This window comes from Crocodylus siamensis, chromosome 1, assembly GCF_052110815.1.
Source record: "Crocodylus siamensis isolate JL-2025a chromosome 1, ASM5211081v1, whole genome shotgun sequence".
Classification (NCBI taxonomy): Eukaryota; Metazoa; Chordata; order Crocodylia; family Crocodylidae; genus Crocodylus; species Crocodylus siamensis.
The window spans coordinates 374,640,330-374,658,707 of NC_143395.1; the positions used below are offsets into that span (position 1 = coordinate 374,640,330).

The 18,378-nt window shown below is 42.7% G+C and overlaps 1 protein-coding gene and 1 long non-coding RNA gene across 13 annotated transcripts in view; one reads left to right on the top strand and one right to left on the bottom strand.

Moving 5' to 3' along the window:
• NBEA (neurobeachin) overlaps positions 1-18,378 on the bottom strand; it is an 835,610-nt gene that overhangs the window by 417,258 nt on the left and 399,974 nt on the right. The gene's annotated exons all lie outside the window — the stretch shown is intronic.
• Positions 1-18,378, top strand: part of LOC149875094 (uncharacterized) — an 81,409-nt gene that overhangs the window by 5,185 nt on the left and 57,846 nt on the right. The window contains exon 2 of the long non-coding RNA XR_016439172.1: positions 2,278-2,355. This is a non-coding gene — a long non-coding RNA (uncharacterized LOC149875094). The remainder of the gene's footprint in view (positions 1-2,277; positions 2,356-18,378) is intronic.

Here is an 18,378-nt window from a genome sequence, read left to right on the forward strand (position 1 = left end):
TGGGAGGTGAAGAGTCCTAGGACTTCTAGTCCATGATCCAGCATTAACATTTTTCTATCAAATGACTGTTTAATGTAGACAACAGGGACTAGAAGTCAGTATTCCCCTTTTCCAGCTCGAGTGCCCTACCAAGCTAGGTTCATGTTCCTATTTGTCCTAGCTCCTGGGCCCAACAAATCTTGCAATCTTTGCCAGAAGTGGCACAATTTCAGATGGAGGAGTGGAGAATACTCCCATTCAGTATAAGCTTTAGCTTAGTGGTTAGGACATTATCTTGGGAGATGGGAGATCTGAGTTTGAACCCTACAGAGGAAGACCTAAAAACAGATGTCTCACTTTGTGGGCGAATAGTTTAATCATAAGGTTACTGTATAAGAGTGCTCTCTCCTCAAGAAGCTTCCTTTTAAAAGAAAACAAAAAGCCTGCTCCATTCTTTCAAAAAACAGTTGTGCACACCTATCCCCAGAAGAGGTCCCCTGGACTCTGGATCCCAAGTGGATGGAAGTGTTTGCCTGAACTTCCAAGTCAAGTACATAAGCTCCAGCAAAAAGGACTTCAGACACACCCTTGTACGCAGCATTTCCAATTAGTTAGATAATTTCCTAGTCACTTTGTGGGCTGTTATATTTTTCTGAGGTGTCTAACTCTCCCCTGCACTGAATAAAGAATGGAAGTCAAACTCATGTTTTGGATTCTACTGCAGGGGCCAAGCATCTAACTTATTAGGCACTTAAGTCTCTAACTCTAGTCCTAAATCTCTGATTAAATATCTTCTTTTTTTTTTTAAAGAACACTGGAAGTTATAATACTGTTTGCTATGCTAAAGAATGAAGGGAGATACAAGCTTTGAGAAATGGTGACTTTTGTGTTTATGGAAATATACAAATCTATTGCGTTTTCCCTTTCCACTGAATATTTCTAGAGATAAGACTAGTTATAATTAAAAAACAAAACAAAACCTCCTTACTTGAGTTCATCAGTTTTAGGTGCCTTAACCCTGTAGAATTTGTATTGAATGCTATTAAAGAAGCTAACATAATTACTAAAATACAAATAGGTATTTCCTGCATACATCCAGGTTAAAAAGGTCACTGTTTAACTGAACAGAATACATGCTGTCTATATTTGCCCTTCTTTGTACTTTCCTTCATGGTCTATTCTCAGTTCATTAAATATAACCATCAAAATTCAGCCATCTGATGGTAACAATGACCACATATATGGATGCAGAAACTGAGGGCACCAAGTGCATGACCTTAACTAATCTGTAATAAATGATGTATGGCTGTTAATTAGTTTGAAATGCTCTGGTTTACGTGGCTTCTTTTCCAGTTGCCTATTAGGACATACTAATTGTTTCTTTTCCTTCACTCTGACTTGCATAAAAAAGATTAATTCCACTTTTCTGTTTTAGTTATGCCTGTGGCATTAATACAATCAAGGATTCAAAAGCATAAAGCCATCAAACTGAACCAGTCAATCTGTATGAATTTCTATTTTTGAATAAATACAAAGGAGTTTGATAAAATCTTTTTTCCCCAAAAAAACCCTGAAATAAGATCATGGTTTTGAACTTCTTTTTATTATTATTAATACAATGTGTGCAGGAGTCTAACTGAATACTGTCACAATTTCATCTGGTCTTTATCAAGGGTTGCCTGCATTTTCTTTCAGTGATTTTATTTTGTATTAACTTAAAACTTTATTGGAACTGGAATCAATTTTAATACTTTCATGAATATGTTAAAATGCTTTGAGTTTAGAAAAAAGCCTTAATTATCCAGATATTAGATGCCGCAAATATCTTTAACTCCATTATAGTTTCCAATTAATTGAAAATCTCAGGTATGTCTACAGACCTGCTTATTAATTTTAATTTGGTTCATGAAGAAAACCTGGCATTCACCATTCCCCTTCAGCATGAATTAAATCTCCAAGAGGTTCTGTTAAGAATACAAGCACTTCTGAAGTAACAGAGAAATGCTATTATGTGTATTATTTTATATAAATGTAGAAAATACACTAAACTATAAGTATATTTTAGAAAGAATAATATTGCTGTATAACTGAACTCTGAGAAAGAACTGGAATGACTGAAGCATTTTTTCTTCCATCCCTATCTTACCTGGCTATTTTTTGTTTCTTTCCCATTTATATATGGCTTTCATGTCCTCATAATAAATATTAAGTCCCCTAATTTATCCAAAAGGGGATTGCTGCTGATTATTACCAGACCCTCCTATCTTGAAGTTGCTGAATAATCTGTTTCTACCATAGGTCCCATCACCTTCCTGACTATGTGGCAAGAGATGAAATAGAGTGATATAAGCACAGACAACAACCACTAACCAACAGGTTTGCAAGCTTTGCTATTAAGTTTATTACAGATATATTAAAGTAGTGGTATTATCCTGATTAAGTTGACAGATCATGTTGGTGACAGAAATGGTTGATTTTTGGTTCAGCAGCAATAAGACTTGATAAGAAACTGTGGTTTAAAATGGAAAAAAAAAAACTCTGCAAAAGTAGCTCTTCTTGCAGTATTTCTTCTTCCTGGGACAAAATCTCACAGAAATCATTTTCTTAAAAGATTTTGGCCACATTCAAACTGGAATTTTGGAAAAGAACTTTCTAGCTTTTCTAGCTTTTGAACTCAACAAAAATCAAAATGATGTGGATGGATGCCTTTCAATTGGCATCCTTCCTTTCCTTATCCTGATATTCAGATAGATATGAATTCAAAGCTCTGTTTTTTGCTCAACTGTATTGCTATATACACAGAGAGCAATTAAGTTACAAAAGAAATTGGGGAAGAAAGCCAGATTAAGGGTGTCAGAACAGAGGGTAAGTTGGAAATACAGCTATAAAACATAAATTGAACACAGAATTATCATAGTTGTTTGGATAAGAAAAGAAGTGTAAGTGGCTGTTGGTAGACTACTAAGGTGACAAACATGTAGCAGAATTTAGCTACAGTACTACAGAACTGTAAGAGATGCTAGCTTACAACCAGCTGCAGGAATGTAGTGGATTTTAGGGCTAGGGACAGACATTACACATAAACTGATTTAAGTGATCAGAAACCAGTTTAAACCTGTAACAGAACATAAACCAGTTTAAAAATGGCTGAAACTGGTTTGAGATAAACTGGTTGAATGTAGCATCAGACTTAACTGATTTGGGTCAAACTGGTTTGTGCAATGTCTGTCCCAGACACTTTGCTAGTATAAGCTAAAACAGACACCACCAGCTTCCCAGCATGCTCTCTGGGCTGGGCGGAGCATTCTGCCAGAGCTCCAGTAGAGACTCACAGGTATAGCAGGGTCTGCTGGCTTCCCCATGCCCCCCCTCTGCCCTCACCTCCTCCACTTAAGCAGAGATCATTTCCTCTCTCTCCCACAGCACAAACTGTAGCCAACATGTGGTCTGCTGGCTAATAGGACTGTGCAAAATGGCCGTTTCATTTCAGTTTTGGACTTGGCTGAAACGAATTACTGTCCTCAGAAACGGTGTTTCAAATCACTGTTCTGTTTCCATTTGGCCGAATCTGTTTCAGTTTCAACTCTGCTTCAGAGATTCAGATTGGCCGGGAAGAGGTAGGCACAGCTGGGCACCTGCAGGTTCACCTTTGAGTCCTCTGGCTGTGCCTGCCTCTGCCCTGGTAGGGGCAGCCGTGGGAGAGGACCCCATGGCTGCCTTGCATGGCTGCATCCCCCACCTGGCCCCAGTCTCCCAGCAACTTAAAAAAAAAAATTCCCCATGCTCACAGGCTGCAGCAGCAGTGATTGGGGCCTCTGAGGGCTTGTGGCAGAGCCCTCCCACACAGTATGGGGCAGAGGGCGGTAGCAGAAATCATCCCCCACACTTGGCACCCACGCAGCAGTTGTCACATTGCATGGGTGCAGCACAGCTTGGTAGGGCGCCACGCATTCTCTGGGAGTTGGGGTGGCTCCAGCAGCCAGCCAGAGACCAGCACCACTCAACCCCAGCTCCCAGACAGCACACAGTGCCTGGCCGACCCATGCTGCACCCAATGTGGGGGGGGGAGGAGATCCCCGTTGTCCCCCGCTGTTCTGTGCTGCACGGGGTTTCATGAGCCCTCAGAGGACCTGATCATCGCTGTAGCAGCAGGTGAATGCAGGGGGTTTTTTTTGCTTTTTTTAAATACTGGGAGGCTGGGGCTGGGCAGGGCAGCCATGGAGGCTTCTCTCAAGTCTCCTCCAGCTGTGCCTGCCTCTTGCTGGGCGGGGGGAGCTGCAGGAGAAGCCGCCATGGCTGCCCTGCCCAGCCCCATCCCTCACCGAGCCCCAGCCTCCCTGTACTTTAAAAGGAGGACTGTAGGGCTGTGCCAGACTATTCTGTGGGGGTGCTTCCAAAACATCTGAAACATTTCTGAAACATTTCATATGCTTTTGTTTTGTTTTGGACATGTTTTGTAGCCTTCCGTTTCATTTTGGATTTGGTGTTTTGGGTGCCAAAACAGGCCGAAACACCCACAAAATGAAATGGCTGCTGAAACAGCTGCACAGCCCTACTGGTTAATGCTGTGTAAGGCAGATAGGACAATGTCCATTTAGGGCTTTCTGGAGGTAATCAACAGCTCAGATGATAATGTTCCTGAATTCCTTCCTTTGGAAAAAACTTTTTAAGAAGAGCTTGTAAGGAAGAAGGCTTTGTTTTCTGATGGGGTGTTAAATGCTGATAACAGAGCTGAAAAATGCTCTGTTATCAAGTTGGGGGGACACTTCCCTCATCATAGCGTACTGCTGGGCCAGGCCACACCCCCCTCAGCTCAGCTCTGGGGAAGGGAAGGCTGCTCTAGTGCCCCTCAGCTTGAGCCACTGAGGGCATGTGGGTGCATTTCTGGGATATCCATCTGGCTTACAAAGTGATTCAGCCTAACCAGGTTAGACTAACCTGCAAAGATTGAATCGATTTAGGGTCAGGCTTTTTGAATGTCTGTCCCTAGCTTAGTAGGCAACAACAGACAACAGTTACCATTTTTGCCTTTTCAAAAGGTCTGCGCCATGTTTGATACAGCAATATTTCAAACTGGTGCCAACTGATTAAAAGTGACTGTTAAAATCTGGTACAGACAATTTCCTGATTTAGTAGACCACATCTTTCTCAAGGGAAAAAAGAAATGAGGAAGTTGAGGACTATTTTCACTAAAACAAGAGGAACAGGGAGCAGAATATAAACTTTGTCAGGTTTGTATTGAAAGCTAGACATCAGAACTGAGTATGTAACACTGTTGAAATTAAATTGTTAGTAGACTAGATTTGGTAATAGACGAAAGTCTGCAAAATACCCAATAATGATAAAAAAAAAATTACTAGGGGAAATGGGAAGAGGGAGGCATGGCAGCCTAAGAAGTGTGCACTGAACAAAAATATGGACCTGCCAGAAGAATCAAGGGTCACTGATTCACATCTTCTAAGTAGCTCAGTAAAGTAGAGTGCCTATGGATAGCCCCTAGCATACTTTAAAGCTGTCTATGAAAGACATTTGGAAAAAAAGGCTCTTAGTACCATTATCTGTGCCTCTCCCCTCACCCCCGGCTCAGGTAATTCCTTTCTTGGAGGCAAGGGAATGACAGAAATTGTCAGAAATGACAGTTTAATTCAGATAAATATGAACTTGATCCACTGTTTTCATAGCTAATAAAAAATGTCATGCTTGTATTAGTTAGGTCCAATCGAAATACCATGAGCTATACAACATATGTAATATATTCTCTAAAGCTGGCATTGTATACCTAGAGAAATCATCACCTTGGTTCTCAGACATCAACTCCTTAGGAAGTATCTTTGAAAGATTTTGAAATTTCTGGAATTTATATGCTAAAAGTACTATTGTGAGTATTGATAGGTCACATAAATAATACATAGTGCGTCAGATTGGAAGTACATTTTGGTTTAAACTGTAAGAAAGAGATCCTAATTTGAGGTTTATATAAGAAGCATGTGGGGAATAGCACTCTTTCTAAAAGAAAAAACCTGAAACTGCATAGATTTTAGCTTTTATGGAAATGTAAAGTGGAAACACAAATGTAGAGTTGTAAGAGGATACCCCAAAACACTAAGGGGAAATTTGATATAATGTATACATAATTAATTCCCCAACTACAGGTTTTCATACGGTTATCCAATGATCTATAATGATGCAGCTATTACAAAAATTGGTGCCATACTACTCTTAGAAGTCTAGTCTCCTGCTGATCAACTAGAATTTTAGTTAAGTTCCATTACTGCTAATAGTATTCATAAATATAACTTTAATACATCAAATGAAGGAAACAAAATCTATTTTTTTAAACTACCATATTTTAATTTACTATACAGAAAAAAGATGTTTTCAATCATTCATTTTGCTGTTTCTCACATATGGTAGTTCTTCACTAAGACAGCATTCTCCACTGATTTTCCAAACGTGTTTGTATCCATGTTTCTGTTTTTCCAGTAAAAACAGTAAGTCTTACTATTTATATTTTTTGCAACATTATAATGTATTAATTTGTTTAATCCAATTGACATTTAAGGGAAAGATCTTCAGCTGGAGTTTGTTGTCAGAGCTCAATTTAAAATTTAAGAATGTGACTTTCATTAACACTAATGGTATATATATGCCTGTTTTTTTATCGGTTACTAGAACTTGAAACATTAATTATAGGGCACCACACCAAATTCAGAATCATTTTAAGTGAATGGGAGGTGCATTTGCATTGAGGTGGTACTCAACAACAATAAGAGTATTGGAACCTAAACTAAATTATTAGCAGAGGAATAAATAACCTGACACGTTTCAAACTATTCTAAAGCTGAGTACAGACATTACACAAGTCTAAGGCTGAATCAATTCAATCTTCACAGGTTAGTCTTAACTGCATACACCGAACGGATAAGAAACCAATCAAACATTTACTTTTGATTTTGGATGCAGCCACATGCCTGCAGTAGCCCAGGCCAGTAGCCGGGAGGGCGGGGGGAGAGGGGGGCACCAGAGCATGCCTCCCTATTCAGCTAGAGCAGACCAAGCCTTCCCACCCTGAGGTGGAAGGGTTGTAGGGAAGGTGCAAAGTATCCTGGGATACTAGCAGACTGTGAGCTAACTTGAATCTGGAGGGGATCTGGGACATAAATTCAATAAACTGATTTAATCTAAATCAGTTGTCTGATACTACATCCATCCAAGTTGATCTTAAAGTGGTTTCAGCCATTTTGAAAGTGGTTCATGTGCACTAAACTTCTGTTGCATTACACATTTGAACCAGTACCCAATCACTTATATTGTTTTATGTGTAATTTCTGTCCATAGCATAAAAGTCTTTTTCTGAAACGTATATCAGTAATGCAGAGTAATCAGACCTCATGGTAGAGGTGATCAAATGAAAATAAATTCTGATATCTTAAAATTTGCTACAAAATAGAATTATTGTCCTCTGGCCTGCTCTATTTCTGTCACATATGCTCAGCTTGCCTACAAACATCCTTTTCATGGTGGTAACAGAATATGCTGTACAAGTCTCTTCATTTCAGACATATTTGCTAAGAAATGCAAGGAACTTACTACACCAAACCTCTTCCTGACCCAATCTAGGTTTGAGCACCTGCAATTTTAGATTTAAAAATCTCTGCTCACCAGAGAAAAGATCCCTAAAGTTCATTATAGGCACTTTTACATGTGCTCCAACACATTCCGATTAGAATGTGCCAGAGCAGACTCGATAAATTGAGTCTCCTGGAGCACTCCTATCAGAATGCTCCAGCATCTTATGCATTCAGCATCAAATGAACTTTAGTTAAAGTGCCCCACTGCTATTTTGAAATGCGGGACACTGAATACATGAGATGCTGCAGGCATTTTAATTAGAGTAACTCCTGAGAGTCACTCTAATTAAAATAACCCCCCTCCTTCCCCCACCTATTATTATACATGGTATTAACTGGATGTCATTATGATGGCACTAAATGTTTTCCAGCATGTGGCTGAAGTTCCAGCACAACTAATACACTGTATAATGAACAGTCAGATGAAGAGAGAACTGAAATCAAAATGGGGATGGCCTTCAAAATAAGAAAGGTCACATTATAGTCTCTCTCACTTCTCTTTGTCATGCAACCCCTATTTATTCCCCCCATCAAATATTGTGATTATATATGAACAAAAATTGCTAATAATGAACTAGGAACATATGTACAGTAACCATCAACTGAGTCAGAAAATTGCCTGAGAGAATAAAAGTATCAGTTGCTTAAATAATGAGAAACAAGCCTCTAAGCTAGCAGCTCCCAAACTGTGGGCTGCAATCCCAAATCGGGTTGCAATATCAGCAGATGGGGTCAAGATAAATGTGCCCCCCTGAGATTTCCGAGGCCACAGAGAGATGCGGGGCTGCAGGTGGGCCGGACCAGCTATGGACAGGAGTTCTGTGGCCCAGTGGGTGGGACTCATTGTGGGAGGGAGTGCCACGCCACCATCACCACCAAGGTGAGGCACAGCGGTGGCAGCAGCACAGAGTTGTGTTGACACTGCTAGCGCATGAACAGGGTGCACCTCAGCTCGGCAGCACAGTGCAGCGCTCCCTCCCTCCCATGCCAGGTTCTGCCCACTGGGCCACGGAGCCCCTGGGGTGAGGGAAGCAGGACGGAGAGTCCCAAGCCTGCAGCAGGCAACCTGCATCTTCTTCCCCACCCCCCTAGCCACGGGCTTCACTCTGGCAGTGCTGCCCACAGGGGAAGGGGTGGAGGGAAGCTGGGCTCTGCATCCCACTCTGGCTGCAGCAGCTGCTGCCTCCTTCCTGTTGCCAGCCAGGGTTTGGGTGCTGCTGGAGGGGGGCAGGACAGGCTCTGGGGCACATGGGGGGGGTTGGGGGCTGTGGTTACGGAGTGAGGGGTACCAGCAGGGCCAGGGGGCTATGGGTGGGGAGTGAGGGGCCATGCTGAGGAAATGGGGTAAAAAATGGCGTCACGCTGAGGAAAAGTTTGGGAAGCACTGCTCTAAACCTACTTTACTATCCAATGAAAACAACTCAAACCAAAGTAGTTTTATCTATCCTCTAATCAATGCACCTTAGAAAAAGGCAGCTGCACAGGAAAATTTACTGCCTTCCACTCTTACTAATTTATCATAGTTTACTGGTGTAATTGTAGGAGGAAAAAACCTACCTAAAATAATTTCTACAGGAAATATAAGACATAGAAGTTACCATAAAATATTTCGTAAAGAGAAATAGATAAGCAGAAGCCAGGACACTAATTCCAACCATCAACAACAAAAAGTACACTTTCTGCTGGGGCTATGACTGCACCTTCTCTACATCTTGGTGTCCTTGTCTAATTCTTTTCTCTAGCTGTCAAAGAAAGCTGGCCTCTGTCAAAGACAGTAGAGTGGACTAGATGGATCATTGGTCTGATCTGATGTGACAGTTACTAGTTTCCAGTGTCTTATGTAGAAACATAAGATCATCATTCAAATCTTTTATCTAAAAATGATCTAAAAAGTGTTTTTTCTTCTGACATTTATCAACTTTTTGTTACCTTACCCATAATTTTTTTTCCCATATTTTCTCACTTTTTCTTTTCTCACCCCTCTAAAAATTAGCACCACCATATTTTTAATTTATTTTTCATCTATATTCACAGCTATTCTCTGTTGTAAACTCCTCTTGCTGCTTTCCATGGTATGCTGCTTTTATTCTGTTTCCTCCTCTAGAGAGTTTTATTTGGCTATCCTGGCCCCAACCCTAAACAAGTTTTATTTGGTATCCCTTCATGGTTACCATTCAAATTGACAGATCAGTGGTAAAACTAGCTCAGTTGCAAGCAGGTAACCAGAAGAGCCCTAAGAAATACCCAGTTTCATTGAATTATACATTTTAAGGCCAGAAGGACCATTATGACAACTAAGCTGATCTCCTGAATTACAAACCATAGAATTCTATCCAGTACTTTGATATAAAGCCCCCAAACTTGTGAATGAACTAAGATGTTTGAACTTTATTTAAAGATTCAGAAATGGAGATTCTACCTCACTCATTAATAGTTTAGTCCAGTTAACCACTCCCACTGTTAAAAAATCGAGTCTGAGTTCCAGTTTGGACTTTCCTGATTCCAACTTTCAATCACTGGATCTTGTTCCCTCCATTGATATCTTGCTGAAAAGGGCCATATCTTAGAAGAGGGCCTTTTAAGTTACATACAGAGAGTCAAAAATCCCAAGGTATAGATTGAACAGATAAACAAGTGAACAAACATTCATTTTTGATTCCAGAAATGCAGCCACATGTCTGCAGTGGCCCAAGCCAGAAGCCAGGGGGTGCTAGAGCACGCCTCCCTGGTCAGATGGAACAGACAGCTTGGGCCAAGACTAGCTGGCCCACCAAAACATCCTGGGATGCTGGGGGGGTTAACCTGAATTTGGAGAGGATTTGGTATAGACGTTGAATAAACTAATTGAACCAAAACAGTTAAGTATGATATTACATTCCTCCAGGTTTATTTCAAATCAGTTTTGGTCATTTTGAAAGCAGTTCACATGCACTCAACTTCTGTTGTGTTACAGATTTGAACCAGTTTCTGACCACTTATAATGGTTTATGTGTAATTTCTATCCTTAGCCTTAAAATGCAAGTCACATTTACAATTGTTATGAAATAATACTACATAGTGTTTCAGTTTTTTATTTCAATGACAACTTCATTCCCAAAGACACTGTTATAAACTCTCTGAAATGACATCACTTTCCCGTCTCCAAAATGACATTCCAGATGATGACATAATTCTCTCCATACTTCCCTTTTTTTTTTTTTTTTTTTTACTATATTCTTTGCTATATTATTTCTTGCCTTTTCATGAAAGTTGCCAAGATAACTGGCACAATTAGTATAAAACAATCCGGATGAAAAGTCATGTTTTGATGAATGTAAAATAAGTCAACACACTAAAGTACTGAGCACGCCTACCAGTTATTTTTTAAAATTAAATTTTAATACCATCTACAATGTTGGGCAGAACACAGGAAAAGAGATCTTTTTATATTCGTTTAACCTATTTCTATTAACACAAAAATGTACTCAAATATGTTACTTTTTACTTTCTTAACTTTAAATAAAACATGCCGAAAAACTTATAAACAGTTACATTAAAATAAAGCCTTGGCATATGATTCAAAACCTTATTTACTAACCTTAAAACTGATGAGTGACTAATCTTCCAGTCACCAAACTGTGGTTTCAAATTGAGAAATATCAGTTTTCTAATATATGTATAGGGAATCATAGAATCATAGAATTAATGAGTCGGAAGGGACCTAGAAAGATCATCTAGTCTGACCCCCTGCCATGGGCAGGAAGGAGCACTGGGGGTGGCAGGGGTCATAAGACCACAGCCAGGTGCCTATCCAGTCTCCTCTTGAAGATCTCCAGGGAAGGTGAGAGCACCACCTCTCTGGGAAGCCTATTCCAGGCTCTGGCCACCCTTACCGTGAAATAGTTCATAGTTCTTCCTAATATCTAACCTAAACCTATCCTCCCTCAGCTTGTGGCCATTGTTCCTGGTGACTCCAAGGGGGGCCCTGGTGAACAGACTTTCCCTGAGTTCCTGCTGGTGGCCCCTGATAAAGTTGTAGGCAGCCACAAGATCCCCCCTCAGTCTCCTCTTGCAGAGACTGAACAGATTCAGGTCCCTTAGCCTCTCCTCATAGGGCTGGCCACAGAGGCCCTCAACCATATGAGTGGCCCTCCTCTGGACCCTCTCCAAGTTCTCCACATCCCTCTTGAAGTGCGGCGCCCAGAACTGGACACAGTACTCCAGCTGCGACCTGACCAGTGCCGCGTAGAGGGGGAGCAAGACCTCTCTGGACCTATTAGTGATGCCCCTGTTGATGTATGACAGAGTGCGGTTGGCTCTACCTATTGCTTCGTCGCATTGGCGACTCGTATTCATCCTGGAGTCAATCCTGACTCCAAGATTCCTCTCTGCCTGTGTGCTGCTGAGAGGGTCAGCCCCTAACCTATACCCATAACGCTGGTTCCCTCTCCCCAGGTGTAGCACCCTGCACTTGTCCTTGTTGAACCACATCCTGTTCAGATCCACCCATTTCTCTAACCTATCCAGGTCTGCCTGGATGCGGTCCCTGCCTGCTGGTGTATTCACTTTACCCTACAGCTGGTGTCATCAGCGAACTTGAACAGGGTGCTCTCCACACCCTCGTCCAGGTTGCTAATGAAGATGTTGAACAGCACCGGCCCAAGGACTGAGCCCTGGGGGACTCTGCTGCCAACCCCCTCCCAGATCGACATCGACCAGTCCACCACCACCCTCTCAGTTTGCCCCTGGAGCCAGTTTGCCATCCATGTGACCATGCATTTGTCACTGCTGCAGTCCCTCAGCTTGCCCACCAGAATTGGGTGGGACACTGTATCGAAGGCCTTCTGGAAGTCCAAGAAGATGACATCAACTTCCTCCTTCCCATCTAAACTCTTTGTTATCTGGTCATACAAAGAGACCAGGTTAGTCAGGCAGGATTGGCCTTGCACGAACCCACGCTGGTTACCCCTCAAAATCACTTCCCCTGCAGGGCTCTCACAAATGTGGCCCTTGATAATTTTTTCAAAGACCTTCCCCAGGATAGAAGTGAGGCTGACTGGCCTGTAGTTGCCAGGCTCTTCCTTCCCTTCCTGAAAATAGGGACCACACTGGCCCTTTTCCAGTCCTCAGGGACTTGGCCCAAACACCAGGAGTCCTTGAACAGCCGTGCCAATGGCTCCTCAATGACACCAGCCAATTCCTTCAGCACCTGCAGATGAAGGTCATCCAGGCCCGCCAACTTGGACACATCTAAGCCCTCCAAGTAATCCTTAACTAGGTCTGAACTAAAAGCTGGGGGACTTGCATCCTTCCTGGGCCTCTCTACGCTGTCACCCGAGAGCACCCCATTGTCAGCAGACAGGAACACGGAGGCAAAGAACTTGTTGAAGAGTTCTGCCTTCTCTCGTGCGTCCATCACCAACTGCCCTGCCCTGCCCTGTAGGGGTCCAATGTTACCCCAAGACTTCTTCTTGCTACCTATATACTTGAAGGAGTTTTTGTTATCCTTAATCCCAGAAGCTAATCTAAACTCCAGTGCTGCTTTCACCTTACTCACCAAATCCCTACAAGCTTAGGTCAGGGAGGTATACTCCTCCCTTTGTCCCTGCCCCCTGCTTCCACCGCCAGTACACTTTTTTCTTTGCCCTCAGGCCAGCCTGGATATCCACATTCAGCCATGAAGGTTTCTTGGACCATTTTCCCGCCTTCCTGAGCAGAAGAATTGCATCCTGCTACACCCCAAGGATAGCCTCCTTGAGGAAGGACCACCTTTCCTGGACCCCCATACTAGCTACCCCCGAACTGCTTATAGTTATTTGCAGTTTAGTAATGTATGCTAGGCTAAATAGAAATCATTTTCAAAAGATCATAAAATGATGGATCTATTCCAGCTTCATTTTTTAAATGCTTTATCTAAACTTGAAGGTTAAAAAACTGTTTAAAGTTAACATTTGGGATTTAGCCATATCTTCCTTCATCAGTTATCTCAGAATGGGGCTATATGCAACCACGATGTAGCCAAACCCCATGACTTCTTCTCTGTACCTTTTATAATATCTCTATGCCAAGATAGCAAACCCCTCATCACTAATCTTTATTATTCAAGCTTCCTCCTCTCTGGTCTTTTCAGTACCTACTTTTCACTCCACCTCCTGGTAAATACAGTTGTTGATATTTACCTCACACCCTTGTCCAACCAGGACATTGATTCCTTCCTCTCACTTTGCCCTCTCCTACTACATTAAGTTAAAGCTCCCTCATCCCACAGCCCTTATTTACCCATCCTTGTTTCTGGCTGCATTTTAGTTTAGGCTGCCTGTTTGCATATATAAGCCACTCTGATGACTCTTACATGTTTTTCTTCCTGCACAGAGAATACTCAAGTTTCTTGGTGATGCCAGGTTTTCCTCCATTAATTTCAACATAAATTGGCGAATGGGATACACTCAGAGAGTGGTGGTAGACGGGTCAGTCTCGACATGGAAAGATGTGGGCAGTGGTGTCCCCCAAGGCTCAGTTCTCGGGCCGGGCTGTTCAATATCTTCATCAGTGATTGAACAAGGATGTGGTGAGCACGCTGTCCAAATTCTCAGATGACACCAAATTATGGGGCAAAGTAGACATACTGGAGGGCAGGGAATGTATTTAGGCAGATTTGGACAGGCTGGAAAAGTGGGTAGGACAAAATAGGATGTAGTTTGACAATGGTAAGTGCAAAGTACTGCACCTAGGGAGAAGGAAACACCAACATACATACAGATTGGGAAATAAGCACAGCAGCAGAAACGGATCTTGCAGTTATAATTGACTCAAAGATGAATATGAGTCAACTCTATTGTATATTAACAGGTGCATCATGAAAAGGTCTAAAGAGGTGATACTTCCTCTCTATGTGGCACTGGTAAGGCCGCAGCTGGAGTAGTGTGTCCAGTTTTGGGCATCGCACTTCAAGAGGGATGTAGATAACATTGCCCCGCAGGACACGCTAGGAAATTTGGTCATTACACCAGATGACAAAGCTAACATAATTAACAATTTCTTTGCCTCCATTTTCCTGAGCAGGGACTGGAAAAGTCAACCCTCCTCTGGGTCCCCCTTAGACCCCAGGGGAGGCGCACCTAGGCCAAGGGTTAGTGAGGAACTAGTTAGGGAACTTCTGGAGGGACTGGATGTATTCAAATCAGTTGGTCCGGATGATCTCCACCCTAGAGTACTGAGGGAATTGGCTGAGGTCATTGCGGGACCCCGGCACGGCTTTACAAGCACTCGAGGTGCTCTGGTGTGGAGCCAGAAGACTGGAAGAGGGCCAGTGTGGTTCCCATCTGCAAAAAGAGGAGGAAGCAGGACCCAGGAAACTATAGGCCACTTAGTCTTACCTGAATCCTGGGCAAGCTTTTTGAGAAAATTATTCTGGTACATATCCATGAGGGGCCAACAGGGAGATTATGCTTTGGGGCAATCAACACAGGTTCATTCGAGGCAGGTCCTGTCAGACCAGCCTGGTGGCCTTCTACGACCAGATAACCAAATCCTTAGATGCAGGTGTAGCAGTGGACATAGTCTTTCTGGACTTTTGGAAGACCTTCGACACACTCTCTCACCCCGTTCTCATTAAGAAACTGGGGGACTGTGGTGTCAACACCCACACAGTCAAATGGGTTGCCAACTGGCTGGAGGGCCGCACCCAGAGAGTGGTGGTGGATGGGTCATTTTCGACTTGGAGGGATGTGGGCAGTGCGGTTCTGCAGGACTCAGTCCTCGGGCCCGCACCATTCAACATCTTCACCAGTGACTTGGACAAGGGGGTAAATAGCACCCTGTTCAAATTTGAAGATGACACTAAGATGTGGAGGGATGTGGGCACGCTAGAAGGGAGGAATAGGCTGAAATCAGACCTAGACAGGTTACAGGGGTGGGCGGAAGAGAATAGGATGGGATTCAACACCGAAAACTGCAAGGTGATGCACCTGGGGAAGAAGAATTGGCACCATACCTACAGGCTGGGGAACTCCCTTGTCAGTACAGAGGCAGAAAAGGATCTTGGGGTCATCACTGATGCTAAGATGAACATAGGTCAGCAGTGCGAGGATGCAGTCAGGAAGGCCAACCTCACCTTGTCATGCATCCACAGATGCATCTCAAGCAGGTCCAAGGAGGTGATCCTCCCCCTCTATACGGCACTAGTCAGGCCGCAGCTGGAGTACTGCGTCCAGTTCTGGGCACCGCACTTCAGGAGGGATGTGGACAACATGGAGAGGGTCCAGAGGAGGGCCACTCGCATGATCAGGGGGCAGCAAGGCAGGCCCTATGAGGAGAGGCTATGGGACCTGAACCTGTTCAGCCTCTACAAGAGAAGGCTGAGGGGAGATCTAGTGGCTTGTTACAAACTAGTCAGAGTTGACGAGCAGGCACTGGGAAAGTCCCTGGTCACCCGTGCACTACCAGGAGTGACCAGGAATAACGGTCACAAGCTGGCAGAGGGTAAATTTAGGCTAGATATCAGGAGGCACTACTTCACTGTCAGGGCAGCTAGGATCTGGAACCAATTTCCAAGAGAAGTGGTGCTGGCTCCTACCCTGGGGTCTTTAAAAGGAGGCTAGATGTACACCTAGTACACCCCAGTACTCTTTCCTGCCATGGCAGGGGTTCAGACTTGATGATTTGCTCAGGTCCCTTCTGACCCTAGAAACTATGAAACTATCTTTAACCTTGAGAGGCTCCAAAGGAAGGCCACTCATATGGGCGTGCAGGAAAGGTCCTATGAGGAGAGATTGAGGAACCTGGATCTCTTCAGCCTCTGTAGCAGAAGGCTAAGAGGGAGATCTGGTGGCCATCTAAGCATTTGTCAGGGAGGGGGAAGCATGGTATAGGAGATACTCTGTTTACCAAGGCACCCTTTGGACTAACTAGAAACAATGGCCACAAACTGTCAGAGAGCAGATTTAGACAAAACATTAGGAAGAGCTTCTTTACAGTAAGGGTTACCAGAGTCTGGAATGGGCTTCCAAGGGAGGTGGTGCTCTTCCCTATGTTGGAGGTCTTTAAGAGGAGACTTGACAGACACCTGGTTGGGGGTCATCTGACCCCAGCACTCTTTCCTGCCTAGGGCAGAGGGTCAGACTCAATGATCTACTGAGGTCCCTTCCGACCCTAAAAATCTACGAAATCTATGAATGCCGCCCAAAATTGAGTTATCTAATCAGATCACCACCTTTTGTTCACTGGCTATGTTCCTCTGTGGCTGATGCACTCATTCCATGTATAGTTTTTCAGTAAAAGCAAATAGATACTTATGTGCACTTTTAACTCCATCAGAGACAACTGTGCTTATGTCATCTGGCACTGAGCCTTCTACTTCAAATTTCCGTTACCCTGAGGAAGAGTGGAAATGAGTTATTTTGTACGGGGTGGACTTCTTATCAGATGGGCATTACCTTGACAAGAAAAACCTAGGATAATTGTGCTCAGGCTGATGGGACTGTAAATAGCAAGCTTTTGTGGATGCTTGAGACTAGATTCCATGCAGAATATAAAAATGAAGAAATCCTTTTGGGTGAAGCTGAGTGATAGCAATTCACAAATAGCTTTCAATTTCATTTCAAATAGCTAAGGGAAACAGGTTTCTTATCATTGTTTTGGAAGTATTCTTAGGGTTGGACAAGCCTGAGTTTTAAGGGACCTCATGAAACAGGGCAGGAAAGTCCTGTTCTTTCTAGACTTCACCAGAAATGACTGAGCTACGAGAAAATCTCTGAGATAAATATTTAACTCTCAGCAGGAGTAGCAAAGTCTCTAACTCAAACAGGACCTCTTTGGTAGGTCTACACTTTATGCTGAATAACACTAGAAAAACATCAAAAGAAAAAGTTCTCGTCCATTCACACTCACTCTGCAGATACCCAGGCTCACAAAGCACCAATGCAAATGACTTGTCACAGTCCCTGAGGACAAGTCCCAGGACTGTCTGTTTCTTCTGCTCTTGAGACCATACCCCGCTGTTTAAACTACAAATTTATGAGCTCAGACTCCTAAAGAGTGGTTAGAGCTGGGCTGGGCTTATTTCTTCAGCAGCATGTCTAGAATACAGTATACCCTTTCATATACACTTTTATCAAGGGGTAAGTTCTAGGAATCTCCCAACTGGAGAAACCTGACAAAAACATGCTTGTCTATAATGGATTGATAATGGCATGAACTGAAGCATGAATTTAAACAAATATAATTAAGCTGGTATAACCCCATTCTGATTTTTTTAGTTTAGCTGATGCTGTTCTGAAAGGGGTTTAAGCTAAATAAAAAGGCTTGTTTCAGAATACATGAGGTAATATTAGTATCAATATATTAATTTAACTAACATCATATCATTTTGCAGTGTAACTATTAAAGCTCTCTCAAACAGGCAAATCTAAATGTACCAGCTTAAAAGGTATAAGTTATTCAACCATATTTCTCTCTTCAAATGTGCTAGGTCCTGAAGTCATCTCTTGATATTTCTGTGTTCATTATCAAAACATTTGAGTTAGTTTTCCTATTTTTTCTATTGTGCTTTGATCTTGTAAGGAAGATCAAATACATTTTAGATCTACAAAACCTTCTGATTACACTGTTTTTCAAGGTAGCATGAACTTGGCCAAGAGTTTTTGATTTTCATTCCTAGTGTGTGTCTTGAAGGCATGTAACTAAAGCATATCTATGTTCAACAGGGTGTGTTGTAGGAGCATGTTTAAATCATAAAGACAAGCAAGAGAGTTTTGTAAAGCTGGTCAGCTATTAATGGTTTCAACCTGGA